Here is a 17,265-nt window from a genome sequence, read left to right as displayed (position 1 = left end):
ATGTTGCGATAACGGTGTATTTACCTTGTAAAATTGATGCATACGGCTACTAATTCAACAGAAATTCGTTTAACGACAACACTGTTTACTCAATGTCACTTCGGATTATTTCAAACTGCGCCGTTTTATGTAATTTTGTTCCACTTGTAGTTTCAAAACAGATCTTTTCATTCGAGTCACTGCAGAAATATATACAGAAAAATAATTTGAAGTTAAAAGATAGGAATGAGACCTTTGTGGCTGAAGACGTAGCTCAGATTACATGAGTTGAAAAGTTCATGGCTACAATGATCTAAGTCACCACGCTTGTAAGAATTATAAACAAAACAACTATTAATAGTTTATTTATCCAACAAAAAAAAAAAAAAAAACTTAGCGTATCTTTCTGTATATTTATCAAATTAACAAATTATTGCAGTGACAATGTTATATTGAGGACAAATTTATGATTAAATTTAGTACAATTTTAAACAAAGAAGGATATTTTAAAATCGCACTGTAAATTAAGAAATGAAAAATTTTGAACAGTTACTTAACTTAAAACCAAAGTTGTTTCGTAAATGACAAACTGTTTGTTATTTTTTAGTGTAAGTCATTAATTAATTTAGTCCCCCCGTTTACATTTGAAAATATTGAAGTTTGAAATTTGGAACGATTAGTTGACAAACAAAAAACTATATATATATATACATCCACACCATAAAGTTTCCTAAAACCCCCGTGGACCAAGCACGTTTTCGGTTTGATGCCCTTTATACAATGGGACCCAGCAATAACCTGGAATCCAGTTGTTTAGAGGCATAAAATTGAAACATTCTTGATCGAAAGCCATTAAGCACCAGATATGTCAGTCTTTGACGCGGAATTTATTCGTAGAGATAGATGTTTTTTTTTTTAATTGTAATTTGATAATTATTGTATATAGAAGATAAGTTTTGGGAAAAGAACTTTAGTTACGGCCAGACAGATTGTCTCTCTTCCGGATTTGTAGAGGTGTGTTTTGTATTGCTACCCGGAGCCCGGGCTAAAGAAATTCGCCAGTAAGTTTCGAAGTGGGATAATTTTTATTAGGGTTCCAGCATTCTCACCGTTGTCAATGGTCTGTAAAATGTGGATATTTTTATGTTTGTAAGCCTATTGTACAGGAAAGATGTTCCTATGAATTGGACGAATTTGCCGACAGACCACCCGCTCCAAGTTATTGCTCTCTTTTTAGGCCAAATTGTGGTAAAAAAGTTTCTGAGAGAAACCACCCCCGAAAAGAGGTAATTGGCCAAGAAGTACCCCCTCTAATCAGGAAGGTACGACTTGGCTGCAAAATTTTGTCACAAAATTTAGTTACTGTTTCGGGTTTCAAGTGGTCGTCGGGAAAATCTCCCGCGGGTTGTTTTTGCTTTCAATAATTTTTTTTTTTTGCATTTTTAGTGTAGAGTTGTAAGTTGTGTTAACTTCACTCTTTTTATTTTATTCAAAATTGTTAGTGTTCATTTGCTTTAAGGTTGTCTTGTTTCTTTATTAATGTAAGATTTCGTAACGTGTGCGAAAAATAAAGGAGGCTGGTCGAACTCGAAACTACTTGGTAGTTTTCTTCCTTTCTTTGGCAACCCCTCTTTGCGGTTCTCGGCCTCAAAAGTAGTGAATTCTGTGACCTGCTGTCGACGCCGACCAAAAATTAGTTTAGGTAAGAGCAATCTATTGTTTTGTTTATACACATATCAATATTGTTGGGACCCACACCGGTCTGGCTAGACCGGGTTACACTGTGATGCTTTTTTCGCAAGTGGAACAGGTCTGTTTTTACTTCCCGAGCGTAAACTAGGTAAGTATTGTAATACTGTGTAGGTTTTCTCGACGTTTCGTGACCCCTGGAGTACGAAAAAGTAGGTGTCGCGTTTCCGTCTGTCTGTTTTAAGGTTATTGGAAGAATGGTAAATCGTTAATTAAAATTTAATAAGTATGGAGTCACGGTTCTGAGAGCGAGATAACTACTGCCTAAATTCTTTAGATCAATTTTTTAGAAACTCTGCTGAGTTCTTTTTTTCTTAGAGGGTATGTTATTTGCCAAAATCAGTCTTATCTTAGCAGGTACGACTAGCCCCGCCCACCCGCCCTCAATTTTTTTAAAAGGTATATCATCTGCCAAAATCAGTCTTATCTTGGCTAGTACAGTTGGCTCCAGAAAAAACGGGACCTATCAAAGTTAGTATGACAGATTACTTACTGTGTGAATTTTCCTAGTCTAAACAGGACTATTTTGAAATAGGTTAGAACAATAATGACACTGCAAACATTTTGTGTCAAAATAGTGACAAATATTTAACAGATTTGTCAAATTGACAAATAAGACCCAAGTACATTTTACATTGCACAAAGTCCATTCCGTTTTTTCTGGAGCCGACTGTACTAGTTTCCTTGTATTTTGTTAAACATACGAGCTTTTTTAAACCAATTTTTTTGAAAGCCCGTTTAGTTTTTTTTTTAGATCTTGCTTTCCTTATAACTAAATACGTTGTGCGTCAAAAGTTAGGAATATCGATGAAAGACATGTACATTATTCTTGTTATAATTATCCAAACAATTGAGAAGGTTTAAATGAAATTAATTAAAATATCCCCAACTTTTGGCGCGCAGTTTATCTAATTAAACATACAGTGATTTTGTTGGACAATTCTCTTCGTATAATCCTCAGGTTTCTCTTTTATTTGTTTAGTTTTTGATATGAATTATATTCAGCTTCTCTGAATGGAAAACTGCTCTTCCATTTTTTCACAATATTTACTTAGATAGCACCTATATAAACAATTAATATAAAGAGTGAAATTGTTTTAAAATTATTTGGACAGAAACTCCCTTGCACCTGAAATTAAACATCCAAATAATTTCAGCATCGTAGAAAAAGATCTTTAAGTTATTTAAGTTTTACACAGAACTTCCCTGGCCCTTTAAACACAATAGTACATTTTACTTAATTAATTTTACCCGCGGTCATATAAGATGTTTCTATGACGACGGCGGTGACATTTTTTTGATTGGATGAGGATATTTGATGAAAATCAGAGGCGTGTCCTACTTAAGATTAAAAATTGCCAGTCTCTGGATAAATCGTTTCATGTTTTATAACATTTCCGAACTTCTCTCTGAGTAAGTTTCCTTTTGATGCAAAATTTGTTTATAGTAACACTTTTCTTAGAATTAGGGTGGATCATATATCAAGGCGGAGCTTGTATGGGTAGGTGGAGTATCCAATTAATTTCTTATTTTGGGAATAATTTGAAATTCTTAACAAGAGTCCGTTTTATTAGACAATTTAGTGTTTTTTGGTAATGAAAATTTGTAAGGTCCTACTGAATTGTGTTATTGGGAAACGTCAATTTCACGTTTAATTTTAGCGCCAATGAGGCGGAGTTTGGCTAGGTGGGCGGGACATCTCTTGAAACTTTCTCTATGTGGAGTTTTGCTATTTTTAACTTTTGTTTTCTTAACATATAAAATTTTCTTTCAACATCATACCAAAAAACATGTTTTACATAGTGTTTATTGTACAAAAATAAGTATTTTGCAATTAAGTTCCGCCTCTCGACTCACGGCGAATATAAAAGTAATCACAATTGAGATGAGGGTTGGTGGGCGGGGTTTATATTTTGACTGTTTTTCTTAATATATGTACGTAGTTTTCTATTCACGAGAAGAAATTTATGCCGGAATGTGGAGGTTAAAATTTACCACTCTAAACATGTTCCCAGTCTCTTGTTATGAATAATATATGTACATTAAGAAAAAAAAAAAAAAAAGAAAAATTATAAGCTACTTAATTCAGTTTATTCCACAAGTTATAAAATATTATTTTGCAAAATTGTATTTATTTTAGGATAAAACTATATGAAATTTTACATATAACCCGTCCACACCTTTCGCTATATCATCCAAAAGCAGTTTTTTTTTAAACAGTTTATCGTCATTTTCTTTTTAGCATTTTGAAGAAATTTTTCATCACGTAGGTACTTTCAAAAACCAATATCATCTCTATTATTTATTGAAATTTCGTAATGCAGTTTCAACCACTATTTTCATATTTTCAGCTTACAGAACTCCATATTTCATTATTAATTGGATACACAAAAAACAAACTTGTGTTGAAGAAGCTGCTCATTTTCAACAAAAGAAATCGACAATGTTTTCCATGTAACGTATAGAGCTTTATAAGCTGAAAAGAGTGGAGAAAAACCGCTTTCCGAAATTTCTATAAATAATAATTGAGATATTGAATTTTAAAAATGAAAAAGAATGATGAAATTGTTTTTTAAAAAACTGCCGCTGTTATATATATATATAGTAACTTGTGTACAATTTATATTTAAAATTTCATAGCAATAAGTTGGGGATGATTAGACAAATTTTGGTCATCGTTTACCGGTCTACACGATATTCTTAAATCACGTAAAATTTGACAACTATCGGTACAGTAGTTTCGAAGATTATGTATCTAATAACAACTGACAAGACAACGACAGACAGACCGAAACGGAGCCCTATTTGTTCCTACTCCAGGGGTCATGATCGAGAAAACATGAAAGCAGCCGTTCGTCGGAATTAATACAAATACGTTAACAGTCTGCGAGCACCTCCTTTTAAAACATTTCAAAACTTTTAATCACTAGATAAGGAAAAGTTATTTCCAGAATTTTTCTTAATCAATGTAATCCTTATTGACTATACCAAGTTCTACAAATATTTTTCAGATACATAATTTGAAATATTACCGGACAACAAGTAGACTGGGACGTCTGACTTTATAGTATTTTATGCAACAAATTCTGTCAAGTATTACACTGTCCAAAAAATAAAAAAGCACTGCATATAACCCACCTAAAAAATGCCGCATTTTTTTTTTAACTATTCTCATTTTTGGAAAAAACCAAACGCGATATAAAACTGTACTGATTTGACCTTGGTCTTGGTGTTCAATCACCATTCAAACTTTCAGACTTCTGCCCTTTCGAATAATTGAGATATAAATATTGAAAATGGTAAACTGAGATGCCGCTATTAATTGTTTTTTTTTTAATCCATAAACCAGATGAGTTACATATCAAATATTACACCGCTGAAAAGTTAAAAAGAAAACGCTGTATTTAACTCACTTATTCTACATATTTGAAAAAAGTTGATGTCATTTTCGAAAAAACCAAAGGTTACAGATACCACGCATATATTAATTTTAAACATTTTTTTATATTAGTTCACCATTCCTTACTTACTATTTCTTTTCGTAGACTCGGAACACCATTTAATAACGCCGCTTTTTTTCTGAAATGTCAGCCAACATATTAATTTCAACAGGCGAAGTTCTAAGACTGTAACCACGCAACCCATGACAACGCAGTTTTTATGTAAGATTTCAATCGGCGCAGTTGGCACATGCCGGATGCGTCGCCAACTAATGTCTTTATTGAGTAGAATTCGAAATAAGTAACATTAAGTTTCTGACTTGCGGACAAAATATTGTTTTGATAACAACGAAACAAAAAATAAAACAAAACTTTATAGTTATTTGCAGTTACAGGAATTGATTGGTAATCTGAAACTTATTTTGCCTGGTGAGTGGCGCTTAATTAAAAACAGGTTCTGCCTAAAAAATGTAAAAGATGTTCAAAAGCTCAAAGAATACAACATTTTTCCAGAGGGAAAAGAACTGTCTACGTTATTACCACTCCAATTAGACTTTGTACGATAAACTAAAACTGCAAAACCGACTGTTACTGACAATAAAGGACCATTATGACAAAAATTGCAATAACATAACTTTCCATTGTAGTACAATTCTTTTGAAAACCATGTGTTGCATTCTATTGTATCCCATATTTTTCAAAAAAGTACAAAACAAACCTCAGACATAAAAAACCGAAAAAAACACTGATATTACGCCGGCTCACATATTTTCTTCTGCTCTTTAACAGTAATAACAGTAATCTACAGTATGCAGGAAAGCACATCCTGTAAGGTCGTCCGTCTCCAAGCGTTCTCATACTTCGCGAGAAATACCACCAATGGTAGCACTTAATTAGAGGCTATGTTAATACGAAGCAGGTAAAATAAACAGCGTCACGCAACTCTAGCCTTACCTGCTGACGCATATAAAGTCGATTTTGATGTGAACTAGATATAGTATAATATTAAAACATTCCTAGCAGGTTGTTATGCGTACAGACCGCTACAAAAGCTATAAAGACACACGAGTCAAATCGTGTTAACAAGAAGATATCACGTGTGTGAAAAGCGATCCGGCTAGTTTGTTGACATAAAAATTTAAATAGCCGACAGTCTACTCGGATTTGGAAGAGAAGCTTTATCGAATACTACTTTCGCCTCTAGATAAAATTCCGATATCCTACGCCCGCATTCTTTCTCAAATTAATTGCTTCCATTGATTAGTTCTTGTAATGAATACTCATTAGATAATGCGCGATTATTAATTCCAGAAGAAATTTATGATCACAAAGCGATCTTACTTTATTGATTTGAAGATCACAAAGCACCAACACACAACACAACACCTACTTTTCAACACTAACGCGAAATATTTTAATAAGAAAGTCACAATTTCGTGATCGCGCTGTAATAGGGTTTTCGTGTTAATGTGTATGACCTACCTAAAAGTTGGATAACAACAAACAGGTTCATGCGCAATCGTGGGGGTAGTTTAACTTTATGTTTGTGCTTTGTTTAACGAACAAGAGACAAAAGTTGACGCCTCGGTTTATGGATCATTATTATTCTCGTTGCTTAACGAAGACTTCACGAACATTTTAATTCGCTTATTATGCATATATTTTTATTTATAGTACATACATAACACGAATTTCACACTCTCGCTTTCGCACGGTCCGGCAACGGTCATTAAATTGTAATTAACAATAAATATACATATACCGGAAATCTTTGATTTACGTTCAACAATACGTAATTAGTGCATCGACACCTGACTGTAGCGGCATTCACCCTTTTCAAATAAAACATTCACTACTACTCACTCGCACGAATTGAATAACGAACGCAATTTATAAAACCTTTCAAATAAAATACTTTCAATAACGGCAGCCGGCAAAGCACATTGATGGAAAATTTATCTTTGTTTGGATGCATCGGGTTGAAAGCGCGAGATGTGCACGAAGACTAGCGGCAGTTTTTCCCCTATGGAAGAATGTCCGACCTAGCTACAAAATTCAGCGTTAGTAGGGGTGAGTTTGTGATTCTCGCGGTATGTTATTGATTGCCATTTGTTGAGGAAGCCGCACATGGATTTGTCGTGCTGTGGTCGTTGACTGGACAATGGCAACGGCTAATCCGACTAATCGTTAATGTAGAACATGAGACGTTTTGTAGCTGAGTAACGAAATGTAATAGAAAAGAGACACTAAAGGCGAAAAGTATAATAGATTCGTTTATGTTCTACATATAAAAGCATAACGTTCTCGTCGTAAAGGGGCGCAAGTTAACGAGGTTAGTGTTGGAAGATTGGTGGCTCGAATATTTCGCGGCTAGCCGGAACAGAGAAAGAACTTTCCAATTTGTATATAATGTCACAAAATCTGATGTCATCAGCCTAAACTAGTCAACAATATACTAAATATTGGTTTTCGTAGAGTTAGTTACTTTCTTACTTGACCTTTCAGATGTAATTAAATCTAAATTTATTTGTTTTTTGTATCTGTATATTCTAAACGAAATCAAAATTGTTAAAAGAACAATAACTTTTTTCTCGTAGAATAATAAATTATGTTACACAACCGCTTTAAGAGCAAATTGGTTTTCTTAATTTTCTTTTTTTGACACATTCGAATTTGTGACGTCCTAATAGGCGCATCTTCACATTTATATAACATGTTAAATTGTATACTAAATTTGGTTCAAGATAACAGTATTTTGATTATATTTCTGAGTATGTATTTTAGATGTAGATAATAATTTAATTCGTTTAGCGCTTTCTGGGTACTTGTATAACATGGGAGAGAAGATATATGGCATAAAAAATATTAACCATATACCATAACCAAACATAAATCGATAAAACTAGGACTCTTGTGTCATCTATACTATAAATACGAATTTTAATTATTATATAAGATAACATTCAGGAGCCCTAACCGCCACGTGGTCATCACGTCTAATGCAAATTCGCCTACAGGACAATGGGGAATTAAAACCGGTCGTTAAACTTAGATTTTTTGCGACTTTTTTACTCATTTGAATTCAGCACACAATACAGTGTTATGAAATTTTATTGTTGTAATAAGCTACAACAAATTTCAGTTAAGCTAATCACGATTTAGCGTCTCGTTCACTGTAAATAGGCAACATTAGGTGAGTTTCTATTATTCCTATATTTAGAGGACCAAATAGTGTTTATTAATTTTTTTTTTCTTCAACACTCAAGGTTGGAAACAGTTCTTAATAAATTTTCTATTACTTTTAACCTTCAATTTATGATATTTTGCATATTTTTTTTACTACGATTTATCATAATCAAATATTTGGTGTTTAGTTTACAACAATACCCAAGCGAAATTTGTAATAGAATTAGTTTATTATTTTCACTTTTCGATTTGAGATTGGCAATCACTTTTACTTTCATGACAAAAAAATAGGCCTCCCGTTTCTGTCTGTCTGTCGTTTGTCCCTGTCGATTTTTATTAGAAAGATAATCTCCTAAACTACCGGACCCATAGCTTTTTATATAAATTTTAAGAATATCGTGTGGCGCTAACCAAAATGTATTTAATCATGGTCACCAACAATGTGATGACGTCCCCTCATCATTTTGCGTAGTTACCGTTATCGAAATTTTACTAAATATGTAATATACGCCTGTACTCGTGGTTTATGAATCCGCCTTGATTTTTAACATTTACGCAATTTTTGTGCTAGCCCAACTAGCCGATCTCGGTACTATATTAAATGCTTCATAGTCGAGTAAGACTGACGATTGATTCTCTGACGAAACCCATCCTTACGAAGGTTTTTTTCTTCTGTTACGACTTGTATTATCTATTTTTTTTACTTATAAGGGTTATCATGAAATGAACAAAATTTTGCAAAATCAAATTTTATAATTTTTTGAAAAAACTGGATTTGTTGGATCGTGTTTAAGATGCGGGGGAAGTCCTGTCTAAATAACCTTAGACCAATTTTTTGTCACAAAGTGTCTTGTTTTATTTTTATTTACTTTGCACGTCGAGACTGTTTTATTTGTGACTTCCGATATACAGGGTGAGTCAATACATGCGCGTTCTTTGTGTTCGTCTGTCTGGTAAAACTACGAAAATTAAATGAAAAGCTTGTGTTTCTGAATTCATTACTATATCACACTTTAATCGTCCATACTCCGCCATCGCCTTTGATTCGAATGCATTATGTTACGAAAACACTGTTTTAAATTTGATTTGGAGTGCATTTCTCCACTCAAGATAGGAAACGGATTAGTATTTGCTCCATAAAAATGAATGCATTGCAAAGCGCAAGGTTATGTCTGATTTTTAGTGAGTTTTCCGTTTGATCAACATTTCAGCAAGAACACATTATGTCAATTTCGACACGTGTATAATATCGAGTGATTACTAATGTTTATGATTTTTTTTGTCAGGCTGGCAACAAATTTAAAATTTTATGATAGCATAACTCATATTAAACTGAAATTTTTGGTTTCAATTCAGTAGCTGCTATCTTCTAATTGGCCTTTAGGGGTGTCAAAATAATTCAGAACTGTTAAACAAAAACTTGCTTTAATCATTAATAGTCACCCAGTACTAATAATAAAACAATGGGGTGTACTGCCCGTAATTTGAAAAATAAAAATTTTGGATAATAGCAGTAACAGTGTAAGAAATAAAAAAAAACGAATAACCTCGTCGGAATTCCGCTTATACTGCTATAAAAAGTTGCTACAAAATTTCGATATTTTTGGATAAAATCTGATGCCTCGAGGAAAACTTTAAGACGGATTCATAAACCACACGTATAGGATTTTTATTTTATAAGATTTAAATCCCATTTATTATGAAAAATTTTGAGGAGGCGTCATTGTTCGAGGGGATGAAAAGGTTAATTTTAGTTAGGGTTTTATCATTTACATGAAAACATTCATATGAAATTTGAAATCGATCGGTCCGGTCCGACAGATAGACGGAAACGGGAGACCTATTTTTTCGGACTCTAGGCGCCTTGAAACATCGAGAAAACATGTAAGTAGCCACTCGATGGTCCCTACTACAGTATGTATAATTGTCCCTCTTGAAGGACAATCCATTAAATAAGTGCAGTTTCTTCGAAAAACGATAAAATTTAATTCTGAAAATTTTATTTGTTTACGATAATCACTATATTTACACAAAAATATGGGACGACTATATTAAACTACAAGGTATTGTAGTGTATTTTCAAATAAGACTTTTAAATACCCTTCTTTTCTGGTGAATTGAACAACTTTTTAATGTATAAACAATTCTAAAAAATATGGCTATGGCTAAATATCAGAGAAATTGGTGCCATAGTTTCTAAATTAAATTGTAAAATTTTGTTGCATAATTTTGACTTTTTTCCCAAAAGCAGAGATGGAATAAATCAGAAGTATAAAACGAAATTATTTTGTAAATTTTAAACAAGAGTTTCTTAGCAAAATTATGAGGTGATGTCATCAAATTTTTGGGTGGGGATCTTTCGACAAATTTGGATTCGAATTTTATCAGTTAAATGATATCCTTAAAGTACATTTAAAATTTCACAACAATCAATCCAATTTTAGTTAGCGTTTTACTATTTACTAGGAAAAAACCTTCCATTGAGTATCCCAAGGCTTGGCACGCGTCTCCTTTATTCAACAGAAGACGGGTAGGTAAGAAGCGCTTGGATTACTGGTCTTCTGCTTGCCTGGTTTGAAAATTGTCATTTAAGGTGGGTATGAACCGCTGTGAAGTTAACTGGTTCAAATTATCATACAGTTTTATTGTATATAAAAGAAACGTCGTTATTGTACACGAAAACATTCATATGAAATTTGAAAACGATCGGTCCGGTAGTTTCGAACACAAACAGACGGAAACGGGAGACCTATTTTTTCGTAGTCTAGGGGTCTTGAAAGGTCGAGAAAACATGTAAGTAGCCGTCCGATGGTTCCTACTGCAGTATGTAAAGTATCCAAAATACTACAAGGTTATATGGCCCCATTAAACTGTTGGGGATATTATAATTGCTTGTGTGCAGCTGGTTACCGGCTCAAGTCTAGCGTCATAAATCAAGGATTTATCTTGCCACGTCAATATCTATTGCTGGATAATCCGCTTAAATATGTTTAGTACATTAAACCAAATACAATTTGTCTGTTCACGTTTCGAAAAACACTCAATCTTCTCAACCGTCTCTGCAATGGATGACGGTCGGGAGCAGGTACAGTCGCAAAGATTTACGACTGTGGGTTTACCTTATTAAGTGCTCCATTGTCGTTTTCACAATACCCTAATTTTACAATAGCCATACAATCTTGTAGTATTTGGGAGACTATACTTCCCTAGTTTAAGCCCGAGAAGTAAAAATTGGTCCAAATTATTTAGATCGAACGAACCTCCTTTCCTCTCGAAGGACAATCCATAAAATAAGTGCAGTTTTCTTTGAAAAATGATAAAATTTGATTCTCTAAATTTTATTCTGTTACGATAATCTCTGCATTAAAACAAAACTAGAAGTAGACTATACTAAACTACAAGGTAAAGTAGTATCTTTTAGTGTATTTTCAAATAAGATTTTTAAATACATTTTGTGGTAAATTAAACAACTTTTTAATGTATAAACAATTCTAAAAAATATCGCTATATTGAAACCACGTGCAAAATGTCAGAGAAATCGGTGTCATAGTTTCTAAATTTAATTGTAAAACTTTGTTGCACAATTTTGACTTTTTTTCAAAAGCAGAGATGGAATAACAAATCAGAAGTATAGAAGGAAATTATTTTATAAATTTTGGACAGGAATTTCTCAGCAAAACTTCGATTCGAATTTTATCAGCTTAAAGTACATTTAAAATCTCACAACGATAAACTAATAGTCTTGGAGATTACCTGTCTAATGAAATTGCTAATGGACGACAGTCAATAAAAAAACGGAAATGGGAGAACTACTCTTTCATATTTTAGGAGCTATGAACATTGAGAAAATAAGAAAATTAGCAATTCATCAAACCGACCCTATTAAAACAGAGTGAGTTGCAAAATAAAATACAGGGTGTTTTATAGAGGAAAACTGAAATATGAATATTTCAAAATTATCAATATTTTGTATTTTTTACAAACATTTTATACTAAGATTCACCTTTATTATAACTCAATAAAGCGCATCTCTTTGTTTACCTATCCATAAATATTGCATATCTTAAATTATTTTACTATGATTTTTTTTAGAACTTTGCATTTTAAAAAAAATTACAACTCCACTTTAGTCGTTGACTAAATCTCTAATAATAATCAATGAGATACTAAGCAGTGTCTGCTTAGAGACCCACCCTGTATAAATAGTTACATTACCGTTACTTGTCATTTTTTATTATTTTGGTGATTTATAGATCCGCTCGTAGACGTATTTTTCATTTTTGTTCCGCTTTTACCTTTCTATTCACTTCAACACTTGCTGTCCCGAACTAGTCTAATTTACCTTTTACCATCATTTCTCTGCATTATACGACTTAAAATGCCATAATTGCAGCAATTTAAAAAATTGTTCTGGAATTGCAAAATAACTACAGTAATTTTATTTCAAGTATAAAGTTCAAAGCAAAAGCGCAAGCGTTCGCCGCTACTTATAGCCCAAGGGAACCAACACTGCTTTCAATAGAAGCGGAAATACGCTATTTTGTAGATCTAATGTTATTAAGTTTGTAATTTTTCAATAAATTGTCTTCTTGATTCCGTATAGCGGTAAACAGGTTCTACATACGCGATGTGAACGATTCGGAACTTAAAAACTTGAAAAACCGACTAAAACTTTTTACACCACCTGCTACCTTTAATTATAGTGTGCGCAGCTGGAACCTCTCACGAACAGCAGCAGACGATGGATTTCACTGCAGTTATCGTAAATTTTCCAGCTTCATTGCAAACTGGTTGATTTTTATTTATATACGGTATGGCGTTCAGACAGGAAGTATCTTCTTACGGAAAGCGGTAGCTCTTATGCATAACGTTACGCTCGGGTAGGTTTATGTTGCCGAAATAAAAAAGAAAACATGTATTATGAAACTTACCAACATTTTGATATTAAATTTAACGTGACGTAAATGATACGAAAAATATTCAGTGCAATTTATTACTCGGTTTAAACTAGAATTTTCAGGTGCGATTAAATCAGGGTTGACCTCAGTGAAGCGTGCCACTGAATAAAGTTGAGCACTGAACAGAGCAAGGTCATTGTAAATAGAATTAATTAATAGTTATCCAATACTTAATAAACCGACATTCATCTAATTTAAATAAATTAACAACCTCTGTATTTCCTCCATTAATAAACTTGTCCATTGCTGCCTCAAACGTATTCAACCCAAATGGAAATACAAATCTTTTCATACAAATAACACATAGCGCTCTTAATTATTCCCTTTTCTATATTGTGCACCCTTCCTTTGACATTTCGAATTATCACCCTTGACGACACAACAATAAATTTCATTTATGGAGAAATGCTGTGAATACACGAAATGTCATATCTCTCAACAAAAGCCAACATCAGGATTTATCTTGTCACATAGCGTGAAGGAATTTTTCATGTGCAAATCAGTAATGAGTAAATGAATATTTTACTGTCTTTGTATTCTTGAACCATCGCATTGATATTCAAAGCAGGTGATTTCGGTTAACATACGATAAGGTTGGGTAAGCATCCACTGAATGAAAGATTCAACAGCTATAAAAACATGTCGGATCAATCTCGTAAGAAAGAAGCGCTGACCGCATCCTTTCTGAATTCTTCTGGTGATTGGCGAAGGCGAAAGTGTATTGGTTTTTAAATTTAAATAGCTGGTTTGGTTGGAAAGGCGATTGAACTGGTAGTAAGGCAAAAAATTTACAATGGAGCGATAAAATTTCTTCGGAATTTCTTAAATTTCAGATGCTATGATTATTTTTAACATGGTCTTTTTTAAATTGTGAACTCTTACTGCGCTTTTTCTTCCAAAATGTGTATATCTACAGCTGGTTTCACAAAAAACGGGAAAAGATGAGCAAATCAGGTTCTCATAGATCAATGAAAAGCAATGGGAATATGACGTTCATGTCACTGCCATTTTTCCCGTTTTTTGTGAAACCAGCTGTATATGAAATTGGTTTCATGTGTCTTACTAAAACGTCAAAATTTTTGAAGCGTCGTTGTAATATCTGGTAATAAAGTTTCTATATTTCAATTTTGGAATTTAAAAAGTCTGCTTAAAATTTGATTCCTTCCGAGATATGTGTTCAAGAACTTGCGATGATTTTTTGTAAAATGGCTTTATTTTCAAATTAATTATAAATACATTTATTTAGTCAAATTGCAAACTAGTTTGAACCATTCTGTTAAATATAATATTAGATAAAATTGGTTGGATCTATAGTTTTGGAAATTTCATTGTACCCTATACAATTTTATTGACAATAATGAGACGGACAGTAGTACAATGGTAAGAAATATTTATGGCTCATACCAGTGCATCCGAATTTGTAGGAGAACATTTAGCAGGTAGTTGTACTCATAAAATAAATTTTATAGGGTATAAAGACATTTCCAAAACTATACATCATAATGAATCTGAAAACATTGATGTTATGTTTTAAACAGAATTCCTCTGGCCTCTGAAGCACAATTAAAAAAATCCAGTTGGTTAGAAAAACAATATAGATAATACCAATCGCGGTGTAAGAAAAAAACTTGTAGAGAATTCATTAATGTGTCATACTTTAATCATAATCAGGTAATCACCCATACGCTGCCACTGCCTTCTTCGAATGCATTATAATACGAAAACACACTCTGTTAATATTTGTTACTTCCCGAGCGTAAGCTAAGGACATATAGTAATCGAGTCCATCGGACGAATGACCCCTTTTATTTTTCTCGACGTTTCATGACCCCTACAGTACGAAAAAAGCACTCCCCCGTTTCCGTCTGTCTGTACCCATTTTTATTAGAGACGTAATTTCCAAAACGGCTGAATCGATTGCTGTCAAATTTTGTACATATAGTAGAAGCATCATGTAGAAAAATTTTGCCAATCATCCCCACCAACAATTTGATGACGTTACTTCCAAAAATTATACTCCTATAAGTGTGGTTTACGAATCCGCTTTGAGTTTTTCCCTAACCGTCCAAATTTTTGCAAAAACATAATGCATGGTATAATAGTAGTTTACTATTAGCATAAGGCATCCCGGTCGTGGCCTAGTGGTTGAGCGTGAGAAATACGGACCGGACATCGCGCGTTCGATTCCAAACTTGGCTTTTCGTTTTTTTTTGTCTGTCGCATTGTGTAGTATCTATATTTATGACTTCACAGCAATTTTTATTTGAATGAAATTGCCCCACTTTCCGAAAACGTATGATAATATTCAAAACAACCTGTTCGATTGTGACTGTATCAATAATTTTAGTCCCCTGTTTTGAGGCGACAAACTGATTCACATCAAAACAATTTTGACTTCCCGAGCGTAAGCTAAGGAAATCTAGTAATCGAGTCCATCGGACCAATGGCCATGTTTTTTTGTCTTGCACTGGTAATGGCCTATTAGTATTATCTATGTTAATCACATCACAGAATTGTTTATTCATCAAATTAAGAATGAGACCCCCTATTTTCTTGAAAATAGAGAATGTGCCCGGCGATATTTAATAATGATAAAATAATAATTGAAATTTGCGTTCCCGTGGCGAAGGGATTGGGGGGGTGCTATTGACTACTTAACAATAACACTCTCTGATCTCGAAAAACTGCACAACAAAAAGGTATCAGTTCTACTTGTGAAGTCGTGCTGCCTGCAGAGCTGTTACCATTTTATTTGATGTGTTTGTGTGACGAATAATTAGAGCACAACTTCAAATTTTGGTTAGTGTTAACATATTTTCCGTCCTTAATTAAAACCGCACTACAAAAATTTTAAATTAAATCAGTCTGTCCCTGATCAAAAAAATTGGTCGACGGTTATTTCGATAGAACTTTCCTCGCCCCTGCAGTACCATAAAATATTTGTATCCAGCTTTTTCGAAAAATTACAAAAATTGATTCTGCAAATCTTATTTTTTTATGAGACCCTCTATAAGTTAACATATCCCGTATTTTCGAAAAATTATAAAATTTGATTATACGAATTTTATTTTTTTTTGAGAAAACTTATAAGTTAAAATAAAGATATGGACGCAACGTTAAAGTAAATGTAACGGAGCGTGCTGGGCGTACGTTCCAAATGAGTTTTCCCTTAACAAAACTTTGTGATGACGTCGTCAACATTTTTGCAAAGACACGTATATCACTGTGATAGGTGCAGTGTAATATTAATAATAACAGTATTGTATTCCCAAATTTTCGGGAAAATGGAGTGAGCCGTTCCTGATTTAATCAATAAAATAAATTGACTTTTTCATTATACCCTATATAAGAAATTTAAAAACTTTTAATGCAATGATAAATCACAATTATACACTCATCATATTTTGTATATTTTGGATAGGATTTACTCGCCAATATTTTGAGATGACGTCATCAATTTTTTGGGAGGGGATAAACGAATAAATTTTGCTTAACAATTTACCATGATTACGATAACCTTAAAATATTTAGAAGATTTCAGAGCATTCGGTTTTACAGTTTCAAATTTATATTACAAAATATTGTTATTCACTTTTGAATTTTTTTCAAAAATTCTGGATGTCTGGGGAGAAAATTCGACACGTATTCACACTCCACAAGTGCAGAAGTATCTTATTTTGTACAATTTTAAAAAAGTTTTTATTATAAATTTTGGAGACGACATCATCCCATTGGTGGTGGGGATGATTAGCCAAATTTTAGTTAGCATTTAACCATCTACATGGTATTCCTAATATACGAGGTAAGCGCCAAATATTCTCGGCCTGATATATTTGCGATTGCTCATCGGGAAATTTGTACAACTCATAGAAGACTAGAGGGTCCCCGCAGTATGTGTGTAAAATTTCAAGCCCTACTGCCCATTAGTTTTGATACATTTGAGGAGTAATCTT

General features: G+C 33.2%; 1 protein-coding gene across 5 annotated transcripts in view; it reads right to left on the bottom strand.

Moving 5' to 3' along the window:
• LOC135144006 (protocadherin-like wing polarity protein stan) overlaps nucleotides 1-17,265 on the bottom strand; it is a 53,275-nt gene that overhangs the window by 30,707 nt on the left and 5,303 nt on the right. For 3 of the 5 annotated variants that reach the window (XM_064075952.1, XM_064075927.1, XM_064075962.1), the window contains exon 1: nucleotides 25-180. The exons of 1 other annotated variant lie outside the window; for it this stretch is intronic. The gene's annotated coding sequence lies outside the window, so the exon portion shown is untranslated. Of the gene's footprint in view, nucleotides 1-24; nucleotides 181-6,509; nucleotides 6,574-17,265 lie in introns of those variants that run through there. One more of the 5 variants, XM_064075943.1, reaches the window with a different exon arrangement.

The sequence above is a fragment of the Zophobas morio genome, unplaced genomic scaffold, assembly GCF_036711695.1.
Source record: "Zophobas morio isolate AGI-343-1 ecotype UQ-CSIRO unplaced genomic scaffold, CSIRO_AGI_Zmor_V1 ptg000004l, whole genome shotgun sequence".
Classification (NCBI taxonomy): Eukaryota; Metazoa; Arthropoda; class Insecta; order Coleoptera; family Tenebrionidae; genus Zophobas; species Zophobas morio.
Note: the sequence above shows the minus strand (reverse complement) of the source record. Positions and strands in the feature narration are given on the sequence as shown.